Below are 25118 nucleotides of genomic sequence, written 5' to 3'. Positions count from 1 at the left end.
TGGCTCCGGAACTTTCACATGAGCTGGGACACCTTCCAGGAACTGTATCACTGGCTGGCACCTGCACTGAGGCATCAGGGCACCACCATGCGGCCTGCGCTCCCCCTCGAGAAGCGAGCCACCATTGCGGAGTGGAAACTGGTCATCCCGGACTCCTACTGCTCAGTGGGTCACCAGTTTGGGGTGGGCAAGGCCACTGTCAGAGCAGTGCTCATGGAGGTAAGCCGGGCCCAGGGCACACTTCCACCACAGGAAGGGGGCCCATGGACACAGGGACCCCTTGGGGGTCGCCAGCCGGGGAGGGCTGGGAGGGGAGGTTGCTGGATGGGGGCGGGCAGGAGAGGGTCACCAGCTGGGAACACCCTGCCATACCCTCACGAGAGTGCACGGCCTCCCTCCCTGCAGGTTGTCTGTGCCCTGAAGGCCATGCTTCTGCACCGGGTCGTCTGCGTCGGGGATTTGGACTCCATCGTCAAGGGTTTCTCTTCATTGGGGTTCCCAAACTGCTTTGGTGCCCTGGAAAGGACGCACATCCCCCTCTGTGCCCCACCACACAGTGCTTGGCACTATATCAACCGGAAGGGCTGCCACTTGGTGGTCTTCCAGGTCCTGGTGGACCACAAAGGCTGGTTCATGGACATCTACGTGGGCTGGTCGAGGCGAACCCACGATGCCAGGGTCTTCCGCAATTCTGGCCTGTGCCAGCATATGGAGGCCAGCACCTTCATCCCCCAACGGGAAATGCCGGTTGGTGACACCACCATGCCACTATGCATAGTTGTGGATGTGGCACACCCCCTACTGCCGTGGTTGATGCAGCCCTACACTGGCCACCTCAACCCCAGCAGGGAGGCCTTCAACGCCCACCTCAACCAGGCCCAGCACGTGGTCGAGCAGGCTTTCGGCGCCTCAAGGGGCCATGGCGGTGCCTTCTTGCCTGCCTCGAGGTGGGGATGCACAATGTCCCACAAGTGGTGGGTGCCTGCTGCATCCTCCACAACATTGTGGAGACCAAGGGGGATGCCTACATCCAGGGGTGGGCAGCTGAGGCCACCATCGGGTTTGAGCAGCTGGCTGCTGTTGCCAGCCGCCAGGCGAACTGCTACGGTGTCCGGATCTGGGAGGCCCTTTGTGCAAGTCTTGCCCCGGGACTGCACTGAGCACCTCGATGCCCAAACCTCCTCCTCCCCCCATACATCCACTCCCCACCACATGCACCGCCACCACCACCATGCCATGTCTTCCCCCCATGGGACCACGGGACGCGGGTAGTGGTGCACAACATAAACCTTTACAAATAATAAACTGTAAAAAACTGGTGTAAAAGTTCAACAACTATGTACAATGTGTGGGGGGGGTATAGGGCGGGGGCTATAACTGGGAGAGGGGGCAGGGGGCCTGAACTCGGAAAGGGGCAGGAAGGGGGCCAGACTTGGGAGGGTCACTCAGGCAAGGGGGTTGTGGGCCAAGAGCCACGCCGGCACCAAGATCCCCTTCCCCCTGCCGTGAGAAGTTGCCATGGCGGGGCCGGGATGGGGCGGGGAACACTGGAAGGTATGGGTGTGGTGGGATGGTGGGAGGGCATCTGTGTGAGGTGGGGTGGAGGACTCTGTGGGGGGTGGTCAGGGGACCCTGGATGGGACCTTTCAGGGGGGGGGGCTCTGCAGGGGGGGCTCAGGGGATTGGGCAGCTGGGGGGGGCGGTGTGGAGGGCCAGGAGCCGGGTCGCATTGCCCATGTGCTCCTGTAAAGTCCCATGAATGGTGTCCAGGCGGGACATGAGCCTGTCCCAGGCCTCCCTCCATCACGCCAGGTCGGACTCCTCCAGCCGGAGCTGGCTCTCCATGAGCTCCACCTTGCGGAGGTTGGCGGGGGTCATCCACCGGGCGACGCTGTGACCTCCGGCTGCGCACCCGGCGTAACACTGCTGCTGAGGGTGCCCGGCCTCTGTCCAATGCCTCCGGGGGAGCTCTAGTGGACCACCGACATCGATGGACTGCGTGGGCCCTCACTTGCTGCACCTGCAAGGGGTGATGGAGAGCATGTCAGTCTCCAAGCAGGACCTCATCCCCATTCCCCCCGGGACCCTGTTCCCCTAGGGCCCCACCTCCCCCAACCATCCCAGGGCCTGGCCATGTTGGACATGGCACCCCTGTGGCATCAAGTGCACATGGGTTTCCCCCCGGCTGGAACCATCCCCGGCTGTGGGCTGGCCCGCGGGCGTCCCACTGGGCAACTGGGTGCCTGGAACTGTCCACGGGTCTGGGTGCTGGGTGGTGCTGGCAGGTGCAGAGGGCAAGTTCCGGGCTGTGGCTGGCCAGGGTGTGTGGCCCTGGGCCTCCAGGCCTGTGCCCAGGCCACTGTCAGGGGTGCTGCCCCTGCCCTGCCCACAGGCGTCCTGGCCCCGCTGTGCACTTACTCGGGGGGGGGACCCCAAGGATCTCCGGGGATGCCTGGATCCCTGTGGCCCGGCTGGATGACAGCGAGGGGACGTCGATGACAAGGTCACCCTCCTCGCTGAACCAGTCCCAGGTGGTGTCTGCCCCCTGACTCAGGCTGGCTGGCCCTGGCTCCTACAGCTCCTCTGGCTCAGGCTGGTCTGCTGAGCTGTGCAGGACCGCTTGTGGTGGGGAGCTGTCCTGGGGCACCAGGATGCTATGGAGCTCCCTATAGTAGGGGCAGGTGGAGGGGGCCTGCTCCTGAGTGCCCGGCCTCATCCCAGATCTGGGCATAGCCCTGCCGGAGCTCTTTAACTTTGCTCCAGACTTGCTCCAGGGTCTGATCTGGGTGGCCTTGGCTGGTCAGCCCCTGGGCAAGGTAGGCGAAGGCAGAGGCATTCTTCCGCTTTACCCCCCTCTCCCAGAGGACCTCCTCTTCCCTCCAGAGGCCCAGGAGGTCTCTCAGTTCATGGTCCGTCCAGGAGGGGGCCCTTTTCTTTTTTGGGGGGAAAGACCCCTGGGAGCCCTGTGGGGGCTCTGAGGGGGGACCCTGGAGCTCGGGAGACTGCCAGGCACTGGCCATGTGCCTGTCGCTGTTGTCAGGTGCAGCTGAGAGGGTGTGCTGCCTGGAGCTCGTGCTTTCGCAGCTTGCCTGCTCTCAGCTTCCTTGCATGGGGTTTCTGGGTCCGTGCGGCTTTAAGAGCGGCCGGACGCACAAGTCATAGAGCTCCGCTTGGTGGGGCAGGGCATCTCCGCTCTCGGACTGGGCGCTGTCATGGAGGACTCCTCTTTCGAAAGAGCGGGCCGTGGCACGTCTACACATATCTTCTTTCAATGTTGTTTTTTCAATGGGTGGCGCTTTTCCCATGCGGGATTGGGGTCCAGCTTTCAATGTCTGGGCTGCGTTCCTTTGATTTCACATTGAAAGAGTGCATGGTACGTGTACACGCTCACTTCACTCTTTCGAAAGAGGGACGGTCTTTTCGAAATACTGCACATGTGTAGACACACCCCAATAGAGTACTGTATTATATATTTATTTTTAATTAATTAAAAGACATGCTGAAAATATAGTCTTTAAAGAATATTTAGGAACTTTGAGTTTTATTGAGCAAATGTTTACAACCAATTAATAGCCAAATTGCACAGGATAAGAAATAAAAACACATAAGTCATCCATGGCACAGAGGTCGGTTACAGCAGTAACACGTACTCAACATGGTTAACAATTGTACATCATAATCCACCTTGCCCCAGACATGTGGTGGGAAGATCACATTTAAGCCAATAAGTAGCCCCTGGGCAAACACCTATGTAGCCTATTCTAGTCTGTCAACATAAGTAAACATGCAAGGATTTGCCCAGCTTGGGGATAAATTCTAAGATTAAAAAAGAAAAAAAAAATTAGCTCACTCCAGTTTAACTCAGTCCATCAGGCCCTGGAAGCCAATGCTTCCCCTGACATGGTCCCTCATCATCTCCCCCAGTGGGAGTGTCTCATCCCTCAGTCCAGTTGCAATCAGTCCATGATACAGTCCCTCATTGGCCTCAGTCACATCTACTAAAATTTAAAACTTCTATATTAAGCTGCTGCAAAGAGGTTGAATATGTCTAATGTACAAAGAGGGCATCACTCTAAAAAAGTGGGGAAACAGTGGAAGAGGCAAAGATTGTCTTCTGGTTAACTTGGAGGGACACCGTGCTTTCCTCCTCTATTTCCATCTGAGTCTTAGATTATCTGGCAAGATTTGTGCTACCTAACTGACGGGACTCTTTTGATGGACAGGTTGTTAATATAGATGTTTAAATGAGTCCCTTAACAAGGAGGGCATAACCTTCCTGATTCACAGATCCCAGGACCCGAGCAGAACCCTGCTGCAACCCCCAGGCAGGAGAGCACCACCCCGGTATGCTACAGACCCTGCTTAAGCCACCTGGAGGGGAGTGGCTGGCACAGAGAACGAGATGGGGACAAGGATTACAGCTGAAACAAAATAACAATGATTTTATTGATACTACACTACTAAATTAGCAAACCATAAATACTAAAAAGACTAAACTATTTCTAAACACTTACTCAGGACACTGTATCCATGTATTTTTGTCTTCTTTAAGTTTTATTTAACCGGAAGGCAAATCAATGGTAAGTTAGGTTATGTATCGAGGTAAAATTAGATAGGATAGGGTATATAAATCCCTTCCAGGTCCTTTAAGAGGCGGAGTGGGGGTGCTACTCCCCACCACCAACCGAGGGCAGGGTGCTAATCCTGCCCCGAAGTTGTGGGACCCTGGAGCCGGTCAAGGCTGTTCCTCTTTTTCGGGAAGCCTTCCGTCACTCCGTTTGTGGGTCCCACTATATTTGTGACTCCAGGAGGCAAATGGCTCTTCCTGGGTCAGTCGAGGTACACGGGAATGGGAGGCAGGGAGGCAGGGCCTTCACCTGCAATATTTTGGGAAAAAGGTAGAATGGGAAAGAGGTTTTAGGGAAGTCTAGCCTTCCCGATAAGGCAATTATAACTTTTACACACTTTTACTAACCTTCTAATAAACACCAAGTAATAATAATAATAACAACAACAACAACAATAATAATAATAATTAATAATTAAATGTGCTGTTTTTTTGTATATGTATATTAAACCCAGGCCTGGGCTTATAGGCCCAACCCTGAGGGTCAGGCCTTCGGGTTCTGTGCCACCCCGTTGGGGAAGCACACCGCAGGGGTGCAACCCCTACTCCCCCAGTGGGGGTCCCAATGTCTCAGGCTAGTGTATTTCTAGGTGTCTAGGGAATTTTACGTGTCCTGTCCAGTTGAATAGTCAAAGCCGGTGGTTTGTCGAGTCCAGTAATTTGATGTAGTTCGAGTGAAGTAGTGGTCGGTGATGCTGGTGTTCAAGATGGCGGCATCGCAGGTGGGGCGGCAATGCCGGAGGTGTGATGGCAGCCTCAGGGTTCTGTGACTGGGTACGCAGTACCTGCCTTGCGGCAGACCAGTTTGCCACCCAGTCACTTCCCCTCTGAGGCCGCTTGCTGCTCCTCGGTGGTGCTACTTGGGAGCGCTGGCACCGCAGTGGTGAGGCGGCGCTTCAGTGATTTCAGCTTGAGTCTTTGCTCCTTGGAGAAAGCCTAAGGGCTGGTGGACGCCGCTGGAGCAGCGAGCACCTCCCTATGCAGAGTTTCTCAGAGTGTTCTGAGGACCCAAGGGCCACAGAGTGCCCGGAGGCTCCTGCTTATATGCTGGAGTCTCATACATTATTCATAATTCCATTTGAATATTCATGATTTCATTAGCATAAAGGTAAAGTTCTCAACCAGGTCCTCCTGGGCATGGAAGGTTCTGGAAGGTCTTATCTTCGCCCAATCAGAGGCCATAATTTCAAATACCTGCTCATGAATAATTCATGAGTTCAGGTTACCGGAGGAGCTAACTGACAAAAAGTGACCGTTGGTAATGCTGCTAAATGGCAGCCTGTGACACTTTAGAATTTCATGTGTCTGCACTGATTTTCCACAGCCAAAGGCATGTAATCCCTGGCCCACGGGGACGATTATGTCCAAAGGTGTTAAAAAAATCCTGACACTAACCACAAATCCAAGAACCAGCGTCGTGGGATTAGTCTCTTAGAGCTCCTAACATCCAACCAGAAGTTGAAAGCTTTATATAACTATGTTTTGCACTTCTAAAACACTGTTCAAAGAATAGTTATTTCTCATCCATATGAAAGGCTTTTGTATTTGGCAGCTTGTGGTAAAGCCATGTACTGCTTTATAGTAACTGCTTAGGGGTTTAGAAATCTAACACACCAGTGGTTCATGATGTGGACAAAGTCCTGCCAAGAACTCTTCTATGAACACAGTTGTGATACAATTAATATTCTGGTAATTGGTGTACCTGTGATCTTTCTAGTGTAAATAGCCATCTTGGCTTACATACAATAGATGCTCTGCTGTAGACTGGACACAGGAAGTGTGCCTATCTATTATTGCCGATACCCAGAAAAGCTCATCCATGGTCAAGCTCTGCAATGGAACAGCAGCAGCAGGGTCATCAAATGGGTGCTGTAAAGAAGAAATTTATGACGAAATTGTCTTGAGACTTTTTTCAGGTGTAAATATAAGTATTTTATTACTATAGATGAGAAAAGCATAAACAGACTGACTACTTGAGCAATGGAAAAAACAAATGCAACAAACTTGTGAAAGGTAGTTCAGGGCTCCTCCACCCTATTGAGGTAACTGCTCTCTATTCAACAATCAAGATGAGTCAATCATATCCTACAAAGGATGGGCATTTCCCAGAATTCAAAAGTTCAAAAATGTCCCAAGGTGGTAGGGGAGTTTTTTTTGTTTGTTTGTTTGTTTCAAAACCCGTCAGAGTAACACATTATATCAGGTCTCTCCAGACAGATATTTCCCTTAGAGAAGAAAAGTATCTGTCAAAGAACTCCCCAAACACAAGCCTTAGGAAAATAGCTATGCTTTCAACAAACAATGGTGAAACTGTACTGAATTTCTCTTTAATTTTCAAAATCTACAGAATGATATAGGAAAAGTATTTAGTGGAGAAAACCCACCAGGGAAACACAGAAAAATATACGGCTTTAAATGAGACAGCTGATTCAGTTCAAAAATTACCAAACTAACAGGATTGTGACCTACAATAAATTAATAATAATGGGGGGAAATCCACCTCTACTCCATGCTTTGCTTTTCCCCTGATAAAAACAACAAAGTGTTGTTGAATGAAAGCTTCAGAGAAAAGTTGATGCATAAGCACTTGCTGCCCTTGCAAATAAGTTCAAACTCCTTCCTCTACTAGGGTGAGATAAAAAAGTCCCTTCAACTGTCTCAGCTGAGCCTCCGAGGCTTTTCAGGATGCTCTAAAAATGCCTAGCAACATCTAGTCCCAGGAAAAACTTCTATGAGAGTCAAGGTCAGTGCTTTCACTTCAGCCCAGATGTGAGGGTCCCTTTGTTCTGCTTCAGAATGAATTCCACCTCTAGAGATGATTCACATATCACTGAAATTGTGTCCACACTCCCCCTTTCCCCACCAAAGACATAAGTCACATCCTATTGGAAGAGAATTCTGGTCAATCTGTAAACATGCAGGAAGTGTGAGGCCACTTCTTCACCTCTTCCCACTGTGTGGTCATTTACACTGGTGCAAAGTGAATGTACAGCAGTTGAGAATCAGGCTTTGTATGGGGATGAGGGCCTCACTTCTATGCTGCCCCACTGAGCTAAGTCTGCCTTAAGAAAATCAAATTATTATTCACTCAGATTCTGAAATGAATTTGTTTCAGCAAGGTCTGCTCCTCCTTTTCATTTCTTCTCTGTGGGCACTCATGAAATTCAGTTTTAGTAGCTCAAACACTGACCTACAAGGGCTTCTAATCTCCCCTACCTGACCCCTGCTAGTGTTATATCCACTTAGCTTTCATGTTCCCTTTCTGCAGGCATTCACCACCATCCTCAGATTTTAACCAGATTTATTTATGTGATCAATCCCAAGTAAGCAAATGATTTCAGAGGCAACTCATTGAATAAATGGATAGAGTCATAGCATACATGAAATGTTGATTAATTAAATTAATAATTTTTATTAGTGAAGAAACAGGAGAAAACAACAGATTATGATGCTGCTGACCCATTATATGCCCATGGCATTAACCTTCCATACTGCTGACCCAGGTCATGTTTCTGGAACCAAGAAATGAAGATACTGCTCTTACCAGCAGCACCAATGTGTCCAGCTTTATAACAATCGTGACTTGCAGGTGAGCATTCTTTGAAGAGAAAAAGAGGGGAAATATTAAAAATTGTTCACTTAGTTCTTGTGTTCACATTCACCTGTCTAGGTTAAAGTAGGGTGGCAAATTTTCCTTAAATATCACCTTTAGGACTCTAAGCTTCTTACCCTGAACAATAATAACTTTGAGATGCAGGACTGTCAAATAAATGCTGATTATTTTCCTGATATTTTGCTTTATTTGAATTAAAAGTAAAAAATTAAATCAGTCCTAGATACTTTAGCCTGAAAACCATTAGTTGTACATATAATAATGTATTTTAAACAGCTAATATACAGGATTAGATTCACCCATGCTGGTGTACATCTACATTGGCAATCCAAAGTGTTTAAAACTCATGGGTGCATCTACACTAGCAGGCTACTTCGAAGTAGATGGCACAACGTCAAAAATAGCACGAGTCACGTCTACACACGCCGTGAGCTTTTTCGATGTTGAAATCGACGGTAGGCGGTGAGACGTTGAAATCGCTATTCCTATCTGAAGATGGGAATAGAACCCTACTTCAATGTTGAACGTCGAAATAGGGCATGTGCAGATGATCTGCGTCCCACTACTTTGAAATAGCAGGGTCCGCCATGGTGGCAATCAGCTGTTAGGCAGAGACAAGCCGTCCAGCCCCTGCGGGGCTTTATGATCTCTGCACCCAGCGGTTCTTAAAGCTGCACGGACCCAGAAACCCCGTAGCAGGTAGCTGATACCATGCAGGCAGCAGCCGTGCCATGAGGTGCCCCTGCACAGACCAGAGGGAGACCATGGCAGCAAGCCAGCCCTCCAAGCGCCCCCAGAGCTCCTCCCCCAGCCATCCCAGGGCTCCCAGGCCTCCAGCCGGTGGGGTAGAAAGCAGGGCCCCTCCTGGACCTACGCTGAGCTCCATGACCTGCTGGGGCTCTGGGGTGAGGAGGAGGTGCTGCACATAATGGGGAGCAAGCGGCGGAACACAGAGGCATTCGCCCAGCTGGCTGAGGGCCTAGCTGCCCAGGGTCACCCTGCCTGCACTCCTGACCATGTCAGGAGTAAGGTCAAGGAGCTGCAGCAGGGTTACGCCCAGGCCCGGAACTCGGCCCGCCAGTCTGGGGCTGCCCCCACCACTTGCCCCTACTACTGGGAGCTCAGGGCTATCCTGGGCCCCCAGGGCACCTCCTCGCCCCCAGCCACCCTTGACACCATGGCCGACGAGCTGCAGCAGGCCTCGGAGCCAGGGTCGGGTCTGGAGGCCGGGTCTGGAGGCCAGCCCTGCACCCCACCCCCCGGGCTAGAGCCGGGACCCTCCACCCCAGCCACCGAGTGGTCCAGTGAGGAGGGGGAGCTTGTGCTGGACATCCCGTCCCGCAGCTCCAGCCGGGCATCTGCTAGACGGGCCTCTCCTGACCCTGGCAGTGGACCATCGGGTACATACTCCACAGGGCACAGACCCCCAGAGCATGGGGCGGGGGCACAACTTGACTGGAGGACCTCCACATCCCCAGAAGACCCCAGCCTGCCATGGCCCGGGCAGACCGTGGCCCAGGGACAGTGCCACAGTCACCAGTGCCCATCAGAACCTCCACCCCGGACAATGCCGTGCCCCACCCCTGTGGGGAGGTGGAAGGGGCAAACCACTGGAAGGGGCCACCCACAGGATCACTGCACGCACCAATAGGGGATAGGGACCAGAGGCCCTTGGGGGGATGTGGGGGCCATGGGTAAGGGCTGGGTACTCACGGCCTCCCTCCCCCCTTTGCCTCTATTTCTGCAGGCACCCCATCCATGGTCCCTGACAGCCCCCTGAGACCCCCAGACCACCAATGCCCGGGGTCACTGCCTGCACCAGGACGGGCCCACCCCCGCCGGGGCCAGAGGTGCACCACACATGACCCAGAGGTGGCTGCTGTCCTCCGGTGCCAGGCGGACATCATGGAGCAGAGACTTCAATTCGAGGAGCGGGAGGCCTGGCAGGATTTTATGGCCACCTTTAACCAGGTGGCCACCACATTTGAGGAGCTGGTGCCCTGGCTGCGCCCCCCAATTTCCTCCATGCTGCCCTCCCTACTGCCCCACCTGATGTCCCGCCTGATGTCCCGCCTGCCGCCCCGTCTGATGTTCTGCCTGCCACCCCACCCACCAGCTCCGCACGGCAGGAGCCCACTGGGGCTGATGACCGGGCCAAGGACCTGCCTCGGCCATACCTCCCTGCCCCAACCCGGCCTCGCTGGGGACCTCGGCTGAGCAGAGAACCGGCCACCTGAACACAGCGGGGGTCGCGCCCTTCCACCCCCGCCCCGGAATGATGGGCTGATGTCTGGCCTGCCCACGTCTCCCCCGTGTATATAGCTGTCCCCGCCCTGTATATAGTTATTTACAGTTGACCCCCCCTGTATATAGTTTGTTAAAGATGTCCCCACTTGGATATAGTTATTTTCAATGATGCTGTTTGTATTTGTTTTATATGCACAACTGAGGCAAAATTTTTGCTCATTTAAATAATGACAGTTTTATTTTTCAAAAAACCCGTGTCCCATGTGCTTTTGGTGAGGGCGGGATGTGGGTGCTGGGGCAGGGTGCAGGGATGGCCTGGGTGGCACTCACTAGGCCCCCTGGTCGAAGTACTCCCAAAGGGCCTCCCAGACCCCGTCCCAGTGGGCCTGGCAGCTAGGGGCAGCGTCTGGCTGGGGGTAGCCTGTTCCAGCCTCCAGTGCCCAGCCCTGCACGAAGGCCTCCCCCTTGTTTTCCACCAGGTTGTGGAGCGTGCAGCAGGCACCCACAACCTGGGGGTGTTCGGGAGGCCCAGTCCTCGGCGTGCCAGGAGACAACACCACTGGCCCTTCAGGCACCCAAAGGCCTGCTCGCCCACTTGGCGGGCATGGTTGAGTTGGGCGTTGTAGCGCGCCTGGCTAGCATTGAGGTGGCCTGTATAGGGCCGCATAAGCCAGGGCTGGAGGGGGTAGGCCACATCCACCATGACGCAGAGGGGTACAGTGGTATGCCCCAGAGGTAGATCCCTCTGGGGGATGTTGGTCCCCGCCTCCAGTCGGCGGCATAGTCCCGAATTCCGGAAAACGCGAGCATCATGGGTACAGCTGGGCCAGCCCACGTATACATCCTGGAAGCGGCCACAGCTGTCCACCATGGCCTGCAGGACCACAGAGTGATAGCCCTTCTTGTTGATATAGCACCCACCACTGTGGTCTGGGGCACGGATGGGTATGTGGGTCCCATTGAGGGCTCCAAAACAGTTGGGGAATCCCATGGCAGCGAATCCCGCAACGGCTGCGTCCAGGTCCCCAACTCAGATGACCGTCTTCAGCAGCAGGGCATTGAGTGCAAGCACCACCTGTGAGGAGGGGACATGGGTGCCTGTGAGGGTTGGCAGAGTGTGACCCCCCCAGTCTGGGCCCCCTCCCCAGGCCCCTCACCTGGATCCCGCTCCCCAGGCCCCCCCTCACCTGGGCCCCCCTCCCCAGGTCCCCCTTCCCACTGGGTTCAGACCTAGGCCTCCTTACCTCCATCATGATAGCCCAAATGTGGCCTTGCCAATGCCATACTGCTGGCCCATGGAGCTATAGCTGTCTGGAGTGGCCAGCTTCCAGACAGCTATTGCAACCCTCTTCTCAACGGTGAGGGCGCGCTGCATCCAGATGTCCTGGTGCCTCAAGGTGGCGGTGAGAGACTGGCAGAGCTCCATGAAGGTCTGCCGGCTCATGCGGAAGTTCCGCAGCCACTGTTCATCATTCCATTCCCCCATAACCAGGTGCTCCCACCACTCGGTGCTGGAGGGGTAGCTCCAGAGTTGGTGGGGCACCCAGCGGGGGGCGGAGCAGGAGGGCCCAATGGGCTGGGGCATCTCCTTGTGCCCCTGTGGAGGGCTCCCATTCCAGAAGCTGCTGGGTGGCTGCCCGTGCAGCGTCTAGCAGGGCACCTGCTCTATGGGAGGTGGCTTGTAGGGCTTCCAGCTGCTGCTGGATGTCCATGTCTGCGGGCTCGAGGTCTGCGAGGCTTGTATCACCAACGCAGGTCTCATGTAGTGCAGGCCGGGTGTGTCTGGGAGGTGCCCTTTAAGGGAGTGGCTGGCAGCTGCCCCGGAAGGGCTAGTCTGCTCTGCGACCCCATCCTCAGGCTTTCTTGGCCCCTTATTTTGAAAGAGGGGGCTTGTGTGTGCGGATGCTCCACATTTCCTTCCAGGGCGGCTCCTTTCGACATTCCCTGTCGCTACTTCGACATTGAACGTCAACGACACCAGCCCTGCAGGACGTGTAGATGATACATGTCGAAGTAGCCTATTTCGATGTTCTTACTTCAAAATAGGCTACTTCGACATAGTGTGCTAGTGTAGACATAGCCCATGAGTCGGGGCTCAACAAAAATCATGACATTGTCTTTAAAATCAAGCCATCATGTTAAAACAATAGCCCTAGTATTTTTTTTATTTGCTTTATGCTTGTTTAGCATTTGAGGTGCACCAGGCTGTCACTTGGAAGCTTTCTCCACAGCCATGAGGGCTAGAAAATTGCTTTCCCTTTAAGAGCAATGCCTGAAATCATCATATATCCTCTGGGGTTTTAAGAAAAAAAATAATTATCATGAGACTCGTGACAAAAACATGAGAGGAAGCAACGCTGCCTGCCACAGCCTGCATCTCTATGCTTCAGGGATAATTCACGTACAGGAAGAGCAATGTCTGCCCTCCCTCTGAACTTCTGGCAGGAAATGGCAGATTTCACTTGCAAGTTCTCTGGTAAAGGCTCCTCAGGGGATGAATTGAACCAACGCATTCTCCAGCCACCAGATCCATGTCCCTCTTGAGACTAGATAGCCAAGTTCACACCCTATCTTAAATCACATTTTGCTGCCAGATATTCAACTCCCATTTGCTACGTCTACACTGGGATGGTACATCGAAATAGCTTCTTTCGATGTAGCGAAATCGAAATAGGCTATTTCGATGAGTGGTGTCTACACATCCTCCAGGGCTGGTGCCGTCGATGTTCAACATTGACGCAGGACAGCACTACATCAAAGTAGGCGCTGCAGGGGAGCATCTACACACAAAAGTGGCCCAAATGGAAAAAAGGGTGCCAGGAAAACCTGCGGACAGGGTCACAGGGCAGACTAGCACTTCCGGGGCAACAGCAAGCCACTCCCTTAGAGGGCCCCTCCCAGACACATTCAGCCTGCACAGCACGCGGTCCGCAGAGCCACAAGCACGCACACCCCGTGTAAGCAGCATGGACCCCCAGCAGCAGCAGCAGCCAGAGGCCCACACACCCACCCCTGGAGCAGTGGCCGCCCTGCTCAGTGCCATGGAGGAGGCAGCTGACCATCTTTTATTTGAGGAAGATGAGCTGTCCTTGGGGGATGAAGAAGCAGCCCCAGACCTTGCTGCCCTCCCAGCCTCCCCCCGCCGCACACGCCGCCGGCTATGGAGGTACCCCACTAGCATGGACTGGTGGGAGTGGCTGGTGCTCGGCGAGTGGGACAACCACCGCTGGCTCCGGAATTTCCGGATGAGCTGGCAGACATTCCTGGAGCTCTGCCAGTGGCTCACCCTTGCCTTACGGCACCAGGACACCCCCATGTGACGTGCCCTCACCGTTGAGAAATGGGTCAGCATCGCTGTCTGGAAGCTGGCCACTCCAGACAGCTACTGATCCGTAGGGCAGCAGTTCGGCATGTGCAAGGCCACCGTCGGGGCTGTCGTCATGGAGGTAAGAGGACCCAGGGGGAGGGGGTAGCCCGGGGAGGGAGCAGGTGCCTGAGGAGGAGAGGGAGCTTGGGGAAGATGGGGAGCCTGGGGGAGGGAGCCCTGGAGGGAGGGGGAGCCTGGGGAGAGGGCCAGACACACTCTATACACCCCTCGCAGGTGCTCTCTCATGTCCTTCCCCTGCAGGTGGTCCGCACAAGCAATGCCCTGCTCCTCCACAGGCTCATGCGCCTTGGAGACCCGGATGCCACCATTGTGGGGTTTGCCAGCCTGGGCTTCCCTAATTGCTTTGGGGCTCTAGATGGGACCCATATCCCCATCTGTGCCCGAGAGCACAGCGGAGGACGCTTCCTGAATAGGAAGGGCTACCATTCCGTGGTCCTCCAGGCCTTGGTGGACAGCCAGGGCCGCTTCTTGGACATTTATGTTGGCTGGCCTGGCAGCACCCACGACGCCCAGGTGTTCAGAAATTTGGGCCTGTGCCGCTGGCTGGAGGCGGGGACCTACATGCCTCAGCGGGAGAGCCCATAGGGAGATACCACCATGCCCCTCTGCCTCATCGCAGACGCGGCATACCCCCTCCGGCCCTGGCTCATGCGCCCCTACACGGGCCATGTCAGTGCCACCCAGGAGCGGTTCAACACCCACTTGAACCATGCGCACCAGATGGTCGAGAACACTTTTGGCCGCCTCAAAGGGCGCTGGAGGTGTCTCCTCACCCGCCTGGATGAAGGGCTCGCCAACATCCCCCAGGTTGTGGGCACATGCAGCACACTCCACAACCTGGTGGAGAGCAAGGGAGAGGCTTTCTTCCAGGGCTGGGCTGTGGAGGCTGGCAGGGCCTACGCCCAGCCACCCGCTGTCCCCAGTCGCCAGGTCGACCCTGAGGGGATCCGGGTCCGGGAGGCCCTGTGGGCCCATTTTGAGCAGGCTGTGGGGTGAATCCTGGCAGGGCCAGCTGCTGGTGAGCCACCCACCGCCCCCCCCACATCCTCCATGGCACTACCTGCCCCCACGCCCACACCACTGAGCACCAGAGAGCACACACCACCCACACACTTCTTTTGTAAATAAACCAACACCTTTTTTTTTTAAACAAAACAGTGAACTCAACATTAAAGAAGGGGGGAACTATGTACATGGGTGGGCAGCTACTAAAGGGGGATGGAACAAATAAACTATTTACAAAGATGGAGAGAATATGTACGGGGGGGGGCAACGTCCTTGGCCCTTCACCCCATTGTCCAGTGCCTGGCGTGGGGGGGGGGCGCAACACACGTCTGGGCCGGAGGCCCTGTCGAGGCTGGGTGGGGGCCAGGAGAACGAGCAGATATGGCTGGGCCGGGTCCTGAGGCCCACCGTCCCCCTCGGCGGCAGGCTCCAGGACAGCTGCTGGTGGAGGGCAGCTTGGAGGGACGGCAGGTGGAGCTACGGGGGTGGGGGGTGGGGCCCAAGTGCTCCGCGAGCCGCTCAAAGGTCCACATGAAAGCCCCCCAAGCCTCCTGGTGCCAGGCCAGCGCTCGGTCCTGCAGGTGGAGCCGCCGCTCCTCCACCTGCAGGCGGCGCTCAGACACCTCAAGCTGACACCGGAGGGTGGCGAGGAGCTTGGGGGGTCAGCGGATGCCCGGGGATGGCTCCAGCGCTGTCGGGTTCGTCCTTGGGCTGGTCTGGGCTCCGCTGCTGGGCTGGCCTGCTGCAATGGCCCCGGTGGCCTGTCTGGCACAACAGACACAGTGCCTGTGCTCTCAGGGCCCTCAGATGGTGCAGCTGCAGAACAGAGGGGGGAAGAGTGGAGACAGCTGTTAGTCTGGGCCCTGACCCGTGGCCCATGTCCCCCCACCCCTCTGCTGCTGGTTCCCGATCCCCATCCCACAGAGTTGCTGCTGATGATGATGGGTGTGCTATTCCCCCCGCAGGGGGACCTCTAGGTTCCGTTCCCCCCATCCCCAGGGATGGGGCATGGTGCTGTCCTGCTGGGGGGCAGGGGCTGATGGACTCTTCTGAGAGACATGCCACTGCTGTCCTCAGGGCCATGGTCATCTGGGTGTGTGCAGGGCCCTGGTCATGTCCCTTGTCCCCGCCCCTTAACCCTGGGGGTGTGCAGTGGGGTACATACCTGACGCTCCGCTCCCAGAGTCGGGGGACACCCATCGGGCAGACGCCCTGCTGGAGCTGTGGGATGGGAGGTCTATGAGCAGCCCCCTGTCGCTGGAGGCCTCCTCCTCTTCCTCCTGCTGTGCTGCCCCAGGGGTGGGCTCCTGTGGGGGCCGCTGGGGTGCAGGGCTGGCCTCCGGGCTAGACTCCATCTCCTGGGCCTGCTGGGGCTCGTCAGCCGAGGTGTCAAGAATGGCCGGGGGGAGGAGGTGTACTGGGGGCCCAGGATTTCCCTGAGCTCCCTGTAAAAGGGGCAAGTGGCAGGGGCAGCCCCAGATCAGCTGGCTGTGTCCCAGGCCCGGGCATAACCCTGCCACAGCTCCTTCACCTTACTCCTGACGTGGTCAGGAGTGCAGACAGGGTGACCCCGGGCAGCCAGGCCCTCAGCCAGCCGAGCGAACGCATCTGCATTCCGCCGCTTGCTCCCCATTACCTGGAGCACCTCCTCCTCTCCCCAGAGCCCCAGCAGGTCCCGGATCTCGGTCTCCGACCAGGAGGGGCCCTGCTGCCTCTTCCCCTGCTGGCTGGCTGGCTAGGAGACCTGGGTCCCCTTGGGGGGGGTTGCCCTGTGGGCGCTTGGGGGACTGGCTGGATGCCATGGGTGCTGGGTGGTGGGTTGGGGCTCGTGAGAATGTGCAGGCTGGGCACGTGTGTGTGTGCTGCTGCCTGCACGCGCTCTCAGCTTCCTGCACAGGAAATAAGGGGGCGGGGAGCTTTAAGGGGCTGCTGCATGTGGCGACCATAGAGCTCAGGGGCTGGACAGAGCGCCTCTCAGCCTCTCAGCTGATGGCCGCCATGGAGGACCCAGCTATTTCGATGTTGCAGGACGCAGATCATCTATACGTGCCCTACTTCGAAGTTCAACATTGAAGGAGGACACTATTCCCATCTCCTGATGAGGATAGCGACTTCGACGTCTCACCACCTTACATCGATTTCAACTTCGAAATAGCGCTCGGAACATATAGACGTGGCGGGCGCTATTTCGAAGTTGGCCCGGCTACTTCGAAATAGCCGGCTAGTGTAGACGCGGCTGTTGTGTTTCATGGGAAATGTGCCGCAAGAGCTGAACGCAAATTCTGGCCCATACAACCAAAATCTGTTTTTGGTTACAGCTACTCAATCACTGTTGTTTCCACGGATTTGCATGGGGTCATATAGGAGATGACACATGATCCTGCCCTTGCTCCTTTAAATTCTTTTCAGCACTTTGTGGTTTTGTAATGGTGTGAGGGGAGAGGGATCTTCTTAATATTTTATTCTTCTTTTGATAATTGGTTTTCTTTCAACCTTATTTGACAAGCACTCCTCTGTCCTTAGAGGTATGGGTATTTCCCTCCTCTTCATACCGTTTTGTTCATATCCAGTGTCATGAAATACACTGAAGCAATGGAACCCCCAACTCAGACATAGGCTGCCTATCCCACCTGGGAGAACCCTTGCAGGAGAGGACTGGAGCAGTAAGATCAACCCATAGAGAAGAAAGGAGAGACCACCAACATAGCGTGGAGTAGACTGTAGGCTTCTGGTATGTGTCTAGGACATTTAGCTGCAAAAGATAAGACCAGAGGAAATAACAAATGGGCATACAGGAATGGTCAAGCATCCTCATTCTGCTTTGGAAAGGAAGAAAACTGGAGATGTCTTTAAAAAAATATTTGCATGCTTCAAAGGTTTGCTTTGCACTCAGTGCCTTTGGTGGGAAAAGGTCTGATGACTGTGAGATGACAAAGCTTGGGTGTGGTGGGGACTTCCTTCCCCCTCCACGCTTAGGAAGCACAGATGGAACAGCAGTTCTGAACAGCCTGAAACCACGGGGCCTTTGACAGTCTCCTGTAGATAAAGGTAGGTGTTTGTTTTAATTACGTTGAGCCAGTCCAGCTGTTTATCCTGCTAAGGTTCAAAAAAGGGCAACTAAAATGATTAGGGGTTTGGAATGGTCCCATATGAGGAGAGGTTAAAGAGACTGAGACTTTTCAATTTAGAAAAGAGGAGGAGACCGATAAACGTATATAAAATCATGTATGTGCATATATATATATGTATGTAAAATCATGAGCGGTGTGGAGATGGTAAATAAAAAAAGTTATTTACTTGTTCCCATAATACAAGAACTGGAGGACACCAAGTGAAATTAATGGGTAGCAGGTTTAAAAGTAAAAAAAAGAAAGTTATTTTTCACACAGCACACAGTCAACCTGTGAAACTCCTTGCCAGAGGAGGCTGTGAAGGCTAGGACTATAAGAGAGTTCAAAGAGGAGATAGATAAATTCAGAGAGGTTAGGTCCACAAAAGACTATTAGCCAGGGGGTAGGAATGGTAACAGAGAGGAAGCCGTGCTAGTCTATACACTATCAAAACAAAAAGCAGTCAAGTAGCACTTTAAAGACTAGCAAAATAGTTTATTAGGTGAGCTTTCGTGGGACAGACCCACTTCTTCAGACCATAGTCAGACCAGAACAGACTCAATATTTAAGACACAGAGAACCAAAAACAGTAAGCAAGGAGGACAAATCAGAAAAAGATCATCAAGGTGAGCAAATCAGAGAGTGGAGGGGTGGGGGGCAAGGTCAAGAATTAGACTGAGCCAAGTATGCAGACGAGCCCCTGTAGTGACTCAGAAAGTTCCCATCACGATTTAAACCATGTGTTAATGTGCCGAATTTGAATATAAAAGCCATCTCGGCTGCTTCCCTTTCCAGAACGGTGTGATAATTCTTCTTCAGTAACACACATACCTTTAGGTCATTGACAGAATGCCCCATTCCATTAAAATGTTGACTAAGTTGGCTTTTATATTCAAATTTGGCACATTAACACATGGTTTAAATCGTGATGGGAACTTTCTGAGTCACCATAAGGGCTCGTCTGCATACTTGGCTCAATCTAATTGTTGACCTTCCCCCCACCCCTCCACCCTCTGATTTGCTCACCTTGATTATCTTTTTCTGATTTGTGCTCCTTGCTTACTGTTTTTGGTTCTCTGTGCCTTAAATATTAAGTCTGTTCTGGTCTGTCTATGTTCTGAAGAAGTGGGTCTGTTCCACAAAAGCTCACCTAATAAACTATTTTGCTCATCTTTAAAGTGCTACTTGACTGCTTTTTGTTTTGATGGGGTAGGAATGGTGTCCCTGGCCTCTGTTTGTCTGAGGCTGGAGATGGATGGCACGAGGCAAGTAGCTTGATTATTGTCTTTGGTCCACCCCCTCTGGGGCACCTGGCACTGGCCACTGTGGGTGGACGGGATGGTGGGCTAGACGGACCTTTGGTCTGACCCAGTAATGGCCATTGTTATGTTCTTATGTTTTGCAAGTGCTTATTTTCTTTCCTTTAGGGCAACTTGAAATCTAGTAACAAAGGTAAAAGGAGAAAATAATAAATCTTCAATGCTTGAGAGACAATTATCGTTGTCCACTTTCAAATGTGATACATTGTCACCCTCTTATTCACAAGCCCCGTGACCGAAGCACATTTGTCATTTGGCAGGGCTTAGATGCACTTAAAATACGTGAACTCTATAGGCAAAGAGTTAAAAGTAAGCGATGAGATCTTCAGCTGCTTACCAAGCTCTCTGGGATCTTTAGATGACTGATGGTTTAGCTATTTACTGAAGAACTCTTTGTTTTACTGCCAGCCTGAACTGATACAGAGCAAACAGTAGCTGCTCTGGTTCACCTGCACTTTCCTGCAAAGGGAAGAGCGAGTGGGCATGGTGATTTCATACCAATGTACCTGCTCCCTTCCCTCACTATGTGGAAAAGGAGCCAAATGTTGTTTTCATGACCCTTGCTGCCTCTGACGGAGGGAAGGAGCCAGCAGCATTTTCACTGCCCCTCACCATCTGCCTGTTGAGGAACATAGCCAGAAGGAATTACATCACATACATGAACACCTTGGCAAAAATCCCACCACTGGAAAAGAACTGCGCTGTGTCTAAGACGAAGGAGATGGAATCATTTGCATCAAGCCGTCTACTGCAGTTTACAATGAACTGTGGACATCCCCTTCTCATACTACTGTAAACCAGGTGGAGCCAGCAACCACCAGGCCAGACTCAATATCTAGGGGTTCCTTTCCATCGGTCAAACACAGAATTGGCTTGAGTCCCCACCCTGTAATCTGTGAAATTCACACACCGGCCATGTGTGCCTCTGAGATGCAATGCTTCCCCCCTCAGAGCACAGAGTTTGAGAAAAGAAAAGAAACTTATTAAGAGGAGGGAAGTGACTTGGCATTAATTTGGGAAAACAACGCAAACAGGGTTGGGCAGTGTCCTTTTTCCCTTTAGTTCTTAGGTCTCGCAATCCAAAAGTCCCCTGTGCATGCTTCCACTCAAACTTGCTACATTTGGTCAGTGCAGACCCAGAGTTCAGAGGTGCAGCTGCAGATTTCACCTCCCACCCTGGGTGAAGGGAGATAAAGAAGCATCTGACTCACTCTGCTGGCTGTAAGACTGCCTTTCCACTGCTGCTCTGCTGGCTGCTTGCCATGCCTTTCCAACATCACTCTGCTGGCCGCTTGTCATGCCCTATTGCCACCGCCCTGTTGGCTGCTTATTGTGTCTCTCTGCTGCTCCCCTGCTGTCTGTGAGTCACCATCTACTACCAGCCACCTCTCAGCTGTGACCTCAGCAGATCAGCCTATTAGTAATTTCTGGCTTTTTTACAGGTTGGACACACACACACACACACACACACACACACACACACAGAGCTTTATCTCAAGTGATTTCAGAGCCCAATGATTTTAACTCTTAGCAGGCAGGGCAGATACACATCTTTATCACAATTAAAATGAGAAAGAGGATCCTAATGAAGCCCTGTTTAGCTCCATTCTTTGAACAGGGAAGGAAAGCAGGTCAAGTCATTACAGGCAGTATCCCAGGAGAGGTAGCCTTCTGATCCTAATACCTGCCCCCAACCTCCTTACTCTCACAGGACTCTGACGGTCATGCCCCTGCTTAGCAAGGTCCTTTCTGCAAAATGTGATCCCCTTCCTTTGGAACCGATTAAGCACAGTCCTGCTTTTCTGTATTCCCACAATAATTACAAAAATTGGCAACTATATTTCACTATTCCTGCATTTCATTCAAACACAGCTGGGGTTGGGTCACAAATTAAGTTGATTACAGTGAGCAAAGCACCACTCCATCTGCTAAATACCTAGCAAATCTAAGCAAAGCAGGAGCTAACTGCATTTACAAACACTCAGGTCTGGGAAGAATTCATTCAGACCCTGCTTAGAGCACTTATCACCATCGTCATCATTTAAGTCACAAAAGCGTATTCAGCACTATACAACAAGTACAAACAAAAAATGTCAGCCCCAAAAAGCTTACAATGCGTGAGGCAGCTACGGAAGAACATGGCATGCTGGGAAGCCAAGGATGGGCACAGGTTGAAAGTTTGTTTCTCTCTCTGTAATGTTAAAATAACATTGACAACTCCGAAGTCACACTTCTGTCTATATTTACTTTGCCTACTCTTAACCGATTAAGTAACACATAAGATGACTGTCGCTGAAAGAAAACAGAACAGCAGAAATGTAACACTTTAAAGACTAATCAGAGGACACAATTTTCAGATTTGCCATGTTTCTGATTTTGTGCATTTCACAGCACTGTGGGTGAAATTCGGCCCGTGGGCTGGGGGGAGCAGCACAAGACCTAGGATCTGCATCTTAAACTGATTCTTGGAGCTGTCTCTCACCACAAAGGGGCTTTCAGCCAAAGTGCTATCAAACAACAACAGCCACAAAAACATGGCTCCTGGCTGTTCTCTGTGAATCTGTGAGCAAGTTTGTCCTACAAACACAGAGGACTTTCTCTTTCTACTCAGCCACCAAATAGAGCACTTGAAATTCTGACTAGGAAAGGCCAGTTTCTACCAATCACCCATCCAGAGAGCAGCCCCTTAACTCCAAGCAGCGCCTTACTGCACAAACAGTCAGCCAGAAACCTATGAGATTGCAGGCAGAGTAGGTTATTGTTATGCAAGCTCCCAATGTCCTTACTGGCAAGTCAGAACAGCCAGGCAGAGTCCCCAGAAAAATGGCACTGGCAGAAGCTCAGTTTAGAAAGAGAATCACATCTTTTTATTATCAAAACAAAAAGCAGTCAAGTAGCACTTTAAAAACTAGCAAAATGGTTTATTAGGTGAGCTTTCGTGGGACAGACCCACTTCTTCAGACCATAGCCAGACCAGAACAGACTCAGAGCACAGGCAGCGTCACTGGTACCAACAGCTGCTTCCACGCTCTCACCATAGCAAAAAAATACACACTTCAACTTCTCAAAGTTGCCTCCTGACATCGGCACCAACTCCATGGGTGCACTGCAGCTGGAGCACCTATGAGGAAAAACAAGTGGGTGCAGAGCATCCACAGATGCCAAGCTCTTTGGTCTGCCTCCTTCCCCAACTCCTTGTGTCTCGCCCACTGGTTGCCCCACGGATTTGCTCCTCCCCTGCCCTCCCAGTGCTTCTGAAGCACTGTGTACAACCGATTTACAGTGGACAGGAAACCCCAGGAAAGGAGTGGGAACTAGACACACGCAGGGAAGGAGATGGGGTGGAGGCTTGGGGGAAGGGGTGGAAAGAGGACATGGCTGCAGTGGAGCAGGAGCGGGGCTGGGGGAAAGGGGTGAAATGCAGCAGCCTGGGGTGGAGCAATGACGGGAAGAGGCAAGGCAGGGTGTGGTCTTGTGGAAAGGAGTGTAGAGGGTGGGGCCTGGGATGGTCCAGCATTCCCTTGCTATAAGATTAGTCAGCACCTCTGCATCCTGAGACAAAGGTTCTTCTTATCTGTGAGAAGCCACACTCATTTAAGGTCTTCTGGTGGGCGTGCCAAGAGGCAGCCACTCATTCACCCAACCAACCAGAGTCACAGCACCGTGGTTCTGTTACAGGATTACTGAGCATTAATAAAGGTAGGGTGCGATACCTGGATGTCAGTCAGTTTCAAGCAGAGTGCCCCAAAGCTCGGTTCTGGAGCTGGTGTTGTTCAACATCTTTTTTTATGACCTGGATGAGGGATGTGGATGTGCTGGAGCAGGTTCAGCAGAGGGCAACAAAAATGATTAAGGGGCTGGAGCACATGCCCTGTGAGGAGAGGCTGAGGGATTTGGTCTGATTTAGTTTGCCAAAAAGAAGACTGAGGGTGATTTAAAGCAGCCTTCAACTTCCTGAAGGGGACCTCTAAAGAGGATGGAGAGAAACTGTTCTCAGTGGCAACAGATGGCGGAATGAGAAGCAATGCTCTGAAGTTATAGAAGGAGAGGAAAAAACAAGGAGTCCTGTGGCACTTTATAAACTAACAGTTATTTTGGCGCATAAGCTTTCGTGGGCAAAGATCCACTTTGTCAAATGCATGAGTGAGGTGTTTTCAGAGGAGGATTGAAAGAGGGGGTCTCAGTAAAGGGGAGGGCCAGAGCTGACAAGGTCTATTCAATCAGGGAGGATGTGGCCCATCTTCAGCAGTTCATGTGGAGCTGTGAACATCAAGAGAGGAGAAGTCAAGTCAGTTCAGTCAGGGGGGATATGGCCCATTGTCAGTCGCTAATGTGGAGGTGTGAACATCAAGAGCGGAGAAACTGCTTTTGTAATGGGCCAACCACTCCCAGTCTCTGTTGAAGCCTTGGTTGATGGAGCTGAAAGACAGGAGTAGGCTGGATATCAGGGAAAAACTACTTCACCGGGAGGGTGGCGAAGCACTGGAATGTATTGCCCAGAGCAGTGCTGGAATCCCCATCCCTCGAGGTTTTTAAGTCCCAGCTTGACAAAGTCCTTGTGGGCATGATTTAGTTGGGGTTGATCCTGCTTGAAGCAGGGAGCTGGACTTGATGACCTCCTGAGGTCCCTTTAAGCCATAGGATCTATGATTCTATGATGATTGATGCTAAATTAGTGGTATTAAAAAAGAATCCCTCATGGCATCAGCCCAACAACCTAAGATGCTCAATGTAGGGTGCAAGTTCAGCATTGTCAACTCATGGGATTTTATTTTTTTTGCTGAGACACCCAGGTCCTGAGGTAAAGTGATTACACAGGTTATACTGTCTGGAGTGTCTCACAATCACGAGTGCCTACACGAGGGCAGACTGTCAAAAACAGGGAGACACCCCAAACGTGTGGTGTGTTCCAAAACTAGATTTCACTAAGCCAGTACCAAATGTGAACACCTGGATGTTACTGGCCTTTGATCTGGGTGACCAGGGTCGTAGCCCAGGGCAACATGCTGAGAGAGGGGCATTTGAGATATTCCACGTGACCTTACATGCAGCCAGCCAGCTGGGCTTAAAGGAAGGGAAGCACTGCAGCCTTTCCAGCCAAGGAGGGAGAGAAAAAAAAAAAACCTCATCCAGGCTGTAGCCTGAGGAACTCACTCTCAGTGAGTCTGCTGATGGGAGCAGCAGCATGGTGGGTACCTGTGGCAGGGGGTCCCACTCTCTGGGGCAGAAGGCCCCCTGTGGATGCCAGTTGGAGAGTGGATGCAGCTGGCTGTTCTGGAAGAGGCTCCTGATGTCTGGGATGGACAGCTGAGGTTGATGCAGGTGGGGGAGAGGGTTGAAGGAGGTGTGTGCGCACAGGCTTAGCACTGTCTGTTCTGGCTGGCAGGGGGGCATGGTGCAGCCCTGCTATCTGGTCGTGAGTTAGTGTAAAGCAGGTTTGGGCCAACCTTCCTTCTCTTCCCCTTCCTCATAAGAGCCCCACTGGTGCAGGAAAGGGCTTGCTCTTTCCCCTGGCACTGCCAGTAGGTTGGAGCACACATTTAGTTCTGCACAGTGATCATCACATTAACCAGGCGTGTTGCCATTGCCTACCTACTCCCACCCCATCCCATTCCTGCAGAGGGATGAGAGATGAAGGAGAACATGCATTAGGTCACTTTATGTCCCCTCCCCCTGTTTTCTGTCAGGGTTTGCCTGCCCAGCTCTCTCACCCTCCATCCCCTGCTTGCTGGAGGCAGCCTGGGGCCAGGATGGGAGAGGTAAACAAATACTAGGGGCACCAGCAAGCGTTGTCCAAGGCAAACTGCTG

Source organism: Carettochelys insculpta, chromosome 3, assembly GCF_033958435.1.
Source record: "Carettochelys insculpta isolate YL-2023 chromosome 3, ASM3395843v1, whole genome shotgun sequence".
Taxonomy (NCBI): domain Eukaryota; kingdom Metazoa; phylum Chordata; order Testudines; family Carettochelyidae; genus Carettochelys; species Carettochelys insculpta.
The sequence above is the reverse complement of the archived record's forward strand: the minus strand, read 5'-3'. Positions refer to the sequence as shown.